Genomic DNA, 7,177 nt, shown 5'->3' on the forward strand with positions numbered 1-7,177 from the left:
GAGTTAGTTTCGAGGACGAAACTCTTGTAAGAAGAGAAGACTGAAACAGTCGTATTATTGATAAGATTTCATTAGTCGTTTTTAGCACCTAATTTTTTTTTATAATTGTTCATTACTAATTAAAATTTAATTAGTGATGGTAGTAATTTGAAAAATTTCTACGATGATTAGAAACTTGTCAACTCGTAACGTAGTTATAAAGTGTAACAAGTAACGTAAACTTTGGAGGTAAAACTTAAAGTAGAGAAACTACCCATAACGTTTCGTGATAATTATTATACTACCCGAAAACTTTATTTACCCATGTTGAGAATAAATTAAATATTTCATAAACATATACAAGTGATTTTTAAACATGAAGTACAAGTTAGATAATTTGTTACATGTACAACAACTTTTACCCAAACCTTAAACTATCTTAGATAAACCTTTCTTACAACATAATAGACCAAATTGAGGACAAAAACCACCTCAAATCAGCCCAAACAGCAGCCCCATATGGCTGTCACCTACCTCCTTTTAGCTCTTTGTATACTTACGTACTCAAGAAAATTGTTCTATTCGAAACCTCCTTTGTTCTACCCAAAGCTTGTGCATCATTACAAGCATGCAAGAGGCAAATATTAGAAGCGAAAACACTTCATTTTCAGACCATTTTATTCAGCCATAATCCCCAACAAATTGCTTCAAAATTCATCCAAGAACAAACACTAGAATCCTTCAAAGTTTTAACTACTAAAACACCTTCTTTTCTCATCAAATCTTCTTCAAAAACCCATCTAAAACTTTTGAAAATTTATGTTTATAAACTTAAATCTCCCATAAAAATAATCTTCATCTTAAGAGCTTTCCATAGACACCAAACTTGAAGAAATCCACCAAGAATACAGTAAATTATGTTCATATTTTTATTCCACAAGTTTTAGTTAAAACTTGTTCATGTAAAAAAATTTTTTTTTAACATGAATCTTTCTATAAACTAAGATCATTATAAAATGAGTATTTTATCTCTAAACTAAGAAAATCATCACTTATAAATCTATAAAAATCGGCCATAATAGAAAGTAAGAAGATGTTTTTCCACAAACATATAAATTTTGTTACTTAAAGGATTCTAGTAAAATTATGGGACATAACTAAGTATGTTGCTCAACATAATAAGTATACTCCAAATATGTTAAAATCATCCCAAGTATTAGTTTAACAACTCTAACTAGGGAAAGTTAATTGAATGTTAGAAATCCAAAATTATTATTGATTTTTGGATGAATACAATATGTTTAGTTGAAGAGTTGGAGTTGACACTGGAAGGCCAAGGACCCGAAGTTAGAACCACTTCTAAGAACGCGTAGGAGCTTATGTGGGAGCTTACGGAATAATTATAAACGCTTGGAGTCGAGGTATGTCACATGAGGTGATTTTTAAAGGATTTAAGAACAAGTTGGGAAAGTTTGTGTATAAACTTGTTTTTAAAAATAAAATTCCCAAAGAGAAGTTCTTAAATCTTGAAAAATGATGTCAAAATGATAAATTTTAGTACGGGATAATTTATTACATGTATTATTATTGTGGGCATCAAGCATGTTGATTTTATAAATTGTTATATGTTTAAAGGCATGTACACTATTTTGTGAAAGTTATTGTGGTGGAAATGATTATATGAACTTTGAAAATATTTGAACTTAATTTTGAAAGAAATTTCCAGTAGCTATATGTTAAGAAAATCTCTTGAATACTTTTTGTTGAAATTATTCGTTAAAATGATATTTTAATGGATTTTAAGGTGTTAAATACTCTTATTATATAAAACATGGTATTAGATAAACTCTTCATCATAAAAAATAATTAATAAAAATATATTTAATGTCCCAAACAGGATTTGGCCAGAATATATTTAGTTTGGAATTTTTCATAATTTTTGAATAATCGTTAAATTGTTTAACGGTAAATTGTAAAATGGTAAAATATAAATAGTTATCAAGCAAAGAAATATGGACTTGAAATTTTTATCACATAATCATATGGACAGTAGGTAAAATTGGTAAAATTTTGGGAAGGTTTCATTGATATTTAAGGACCTTAATAAGTTTTACTCGATTATTAATAATCGGTAAGTTTGAAAATTGTAAAATATAAAATAAATATTAAATGATGTCTTTTGGACATGAAACTTTTATGGGACACTTTTATAAACATTAGATACACGTTCAAACATTTATATGGATTTTCGTGCCCATATATGGAGTAAAATAAATTTTATTCGGTTTATCGGTAAAATAACGATATTAATTATTAAAAATACCCAACATGATTTTTAAGTTATTTAAAATTTAATACCTGTTAAAATACCTATTTTATTCTATTTATCGATAAAATGTCTATACAAAATAATAAAACATAAAACATGACTTTTATAAATTCAAATGGCCTAATAAACATGTTATATGACTTCAGGAAATTTGGTATAATTTTATAAAATAAATTATTAATTATTTACTAATTTATCAAATTAATAGAAAATGTTTATATATTAAAAGGTCTAATAACGTTGATTAAATTTGGGTAAAAATAGATCTATATCAAAATTTTATATTTATATTAATAACCTACTGCCTCATAGTATAAAATACGTTTAAATTAGATGTTTTATAAATTTTACGGATTTAAGACACCATATAAATAACGGTAAATACATAAATTGTTGAAAATAATTGTAAGATCTTTATAAATTCGCATAACTAATTATAATCTGATGGGACAACCTTAAATTCATTTTAAATAAGGTATTATAATGACTTAATTAATTTGGGCCTTGTTGGAAAATTAATATGTATTTTGTTAATCAATTATTGATTTTATTACCGGCAAAACTATCTCGTATTTAAGAAAATAGTGTTTTATGAAATCTTTTGTCATAATGATTTTATAGACTTATGAATCATATTCTAGTTATTTGAATTAATTTCAAAACTCTTTTAAGTTATATTTACTTTAAGAAGGATTGAAACAAAACGTTTTAGTAGTTTCCTTGAAAAATTGTATTGAACTTTAATCACTTTTTGTTATGATGCATTTCCATACATGCTAGTGATGCCACCAATATAACATAAAGGTTATGTTTAATGATATGATTATGCTAAGCATGTTTTACCCATGTGTGAAATATTATGATTTGATTTTGCTAAGTCGCAAATAAAGTATGTTTTTCTATGTTGCAAATAAATGATGTTTATCATATGGAAAAAGTTAATATTTTTGACTTTCAAATGCTAGTAAAATTACAAGATATATATTATATACAAAAATGTTTTAGCCTAAATGGCGGGTACATATGCCACAGCAAATGTTGTGTGCATAATTAAACGGCTCATCATGGCTGAGCGCGTATTGTTCACAATACCATTGTGTTACACTTGCCGAACATGTCGCGTACGGTAGACCGACTACCAAACCAGTCCCAGGATGACTCACAGAGTACACATGTAAACTTATGATATGAGTTTGAAATTGATTTGGATCCATTGAGATCTTATGATTTATAATGAAAAATGAGAATTTGAAATGACTATAGAGCCATTGAACTGGGTTTAAATGATAATATGATTTATCAAATGAAAAAGCATATTTCAAAATGAATTTACATAAATCAAAAAGGTTTGAATAACTTGTTTGATGGACACTAGTGTGTTTATACTCAGCCTTTTTGCTGATACTATGCGTTGTATGTTTTTCCAATGGTTTTTCTTTAAGAGTAAACCCCTATGGCACCTCGACGAAGTATGGATATGCGAGTGGAAGATGAACCCGAGTAGGAGTATGACTCCCCTTTTTGTTTAGATCTCTTTATTGTATTTGAGAGACTATTAGTTTAGTTGTTTAGATTTAGACTATTTTAAGGATGTAATTTGAACTTTGGACTTATTTCGATTTGGTTGTAATTTTTCTATATTTTGGACAGTTCAGACTTCCGTTATATTGCTTTGGTTTGGTTCAAGTATTTTACTTGGATATAGGTTTGACCTTTAAGTAACCCCTTATTTATGTTGGCAAAAGTATGCTTCCGCTTGATTAATAAAAAATTCCAATTAGTGTTTAGTATGATAAATTAAATTAAGTCGTTTTTTTATGAGAAAAGGCCCCAAAACACTTATAGGCTATTCAACCACTATGATAAAAAAAAAAAAGAGTTTGATTTTACTATTTTAAATTATTACAAGCTATTTTTTGATAATAATCAAATAACAATTTAAAAAGATATTTTTCAGAAAGTTTTATAAGTTATTAAATATTGAAGTGTTTTTCTTGAATATATGAGATTTCATAATAAATAGTAACTTTTAATCACTATTTAGTAGAAAATATATTATTTGCTAACAATTTGACCAAAATATATGTAAAATGATTTAAAATTATTTTTAATAAACTTGCCGCTCAAACTATGTGTGAAATGTTGATTTGTGAAATTAAAAGTTTTACTTGATTTATACTTAGAAATATTGACGTTTTTGAATATTTTAAGTTTTTTTTTGGAATATGAAGAAACTTTCCATTGCACCAAAATAAAGACAAGTACAAACTGAGAGATGGCTACTACTGCCCTCCTTCGAAAACTGCATCAGTATGAAAGAAGAACCCACCTTCTAGGAAGGGTTGCCCTAGCTCACTCTTCATGTGCAAAAGAAGGGGGGAAAGTCATCAAAGAGGAAACAAAACTATACAAGAGAAGAAACTACAAAAACAAAAGTCTAAACCTGTCCTCCAAGAAAGCTGGATATAGAGCAGATATTTACCATTTCACCTCCTGTCTAAGCCTATTAATTACAGTATCAGGGGTACTCAGTCTGAAGAGCCAGATTGCATCATTCCTTACTCTCAATATATGAGAGCATAAAAAACAAAGACTAGTCAAAATCACCATCTTTCTCATCTTTGAGACTTTCCAACTCTTTTTGGCGAGCCTATCTAAGTTAGGATGGAACTAAATACCCAACCAGTTAGAAAGACTAGTAAGACACTTAGCACTGAACTCGCATTCAAAGAAAATATGCTCCAAACTCTGAGGCGCAGAACAATACATTGGGCATCTGTCATCCTAAATGAAACCCATGCCAAATAATTTATCCATTGTTTTTAGCTTATGATGACAAGCTAGCCAAAGGATAAAACGTTTCTTGGGAATCGATGCTCTATGCCATACAAACTTTGTCCAGGGAACGTGAATGGGTTGTTGAGAAGCTCCCTATAAACTGCTACAATATTATTGCTTCCCTTCTGGATCCAAGAGGCAAGTTTGTTTTTAACATGAAAATTTTTCCTCAAAGACCAGCTAGCCGTGAGGGGAGGGTTGAACCGCATCCAATCTGCCCCTTTAGTATAGACGCCATGCACCCATCTAACCTAAAGTTACTCAGGCATATGGTAGATGTGCCAAGAGAGCTTACCAACACCAACGAGATTCCACGTCTCAAGGTTTAGAATTCCCAATCCACCTTCATTTTTCCCGCAACAAACTTTTTACCAGTTGATGTTACCGGGAGAAGGGTTGTTCGTATCTGCATTCCACAATTAGAATCTACAGAAAGCATTAATTTTCTTAATGACACTTTTAGGAAACAGAAATATCATACACCAGTACGTGCTAATGCTCATCAAGACTGAGTTGACCAAAAAAACACGAGCTGCATAAGAGAGGCTTTTAGAGAACTTTAAGTTTTACTTGTTTTAAAACTGAAAATATTGATTTTTGTGAAATTATAAGTTTTATTTGTTTTATAACTGGAATGTTGATTTTGCAAACCTAATAATTTTACTTGTTTTTCTAAACTTAAAATATTGATTTTTGGTGAACTTGTAGAATTTTGAAAACTTATCCAAATGATGCAATTTTAACATGAATTTTAAATAGAATATTTGACTTGTTTTAAGAGAATAATGTTTTATTTATTGTAAAGTTGAAAATATTGATTTTAAGAACTTATTTAAAGAGAAATAGATTTTAGTAGCTACTTGTAGAAAATATTAATTTGGATATTATTAATAGTATATTAAGTTATTAGTGTGAATTTAGTGAACTATTAAAAATAAAGTTTTAAATATAATTTAATGTGCAAAACTTTAATAATGAACGTATAAAGTCATAAAGGTTAATTTTTTACGTTATGATTAAGAATTTTATTAAATGAAAGAGGTTACCACCTAAGTTGATCAAAGTCAAAAATAAAAGTCAAATTGTAGTAACAAAATTGTGATGTACTTGTGTGAATGAATATTGATTGAATGACCCTGATAGTAAGGTAATATCGAACCATAGACCGGCATGTAAACTCCCGGCGCCGGCACGTAAAATGTGGTGTAAGACAGGGGGTTCGCTACCTATCCTGTAGAGCTCGAGAATAATTGTATTGGAGGGGTGACAACTCCCAACACAGTTAGGGTTTTGGACTACAATCCTCACATAACTAGACCCTTACATATATCGTGTGTCATATTATTGTGCTTGTCGATCAGTGATAAACTTAATTAGTGTTGATGTTATGATGCATGGTACGGTTATGAGTATTAACCAAATGAACTTACTTAAGCATTAAGATTACCAAAATGTATAAGTGCCAGTAACGTACATCTGTCAGGTTTGAAAATGGTATCTTAATGACTTAAAAGTATGAAACAATAAAAGAATATAATAAAAGTATACAATAGTGTCAATTAATTATAAGTTCGTACTTAAATTATTGCTTTGTAAATGTAGCATAGAATTTTCGTATATTGAGATGGATAGGAAGTTATGCTCAGCATTAAGCGCTGACCGGTTCAATCGATTCTCATCCGTATCATGGATGACAGCATTTTGGAGGATTTAGTTTCAGGTACTAACCCAGGCCACACTACAATTTATTTATGCTATCGAGGATTTAGCTGCATTTTTTTATTCATTTGATGTTTGATGATTTTGATGTATTTAATTTTAATTTTAATGTATTTTTGGAACAAATGATATGTAATTCATTTTTTTCAACTTTGATGCAATATTATCTTTTGTCAAAAATAGTTTTTAGCTTTCTTTAAAAAAATATTTAGCGGATCGTCATTTCGAGACTCCCGTATTATTATTGTATCATCAATGTTAATTACGTATCGAGACTGCCGCTCCTACTACCCTGATGGTTGATCTAGGTTC

The sequence above is a fragment of the Amaranthus tricolor genome, chromosome 12, assembly GCF_026212465.1.
Source record: "Amaranthus tricolor cultivar Red isolate AtriRed21 chromosome 12, ASM2621246v1, whole genome shotgun sequence".
Taxonomy (NCBI): Eukaryota; Viridiplantae; Streptophyta; class Magnoliopsida; order Caryophyllales; family Amaranthaceae; genus Amaranthus; species Amaranthus tricolor.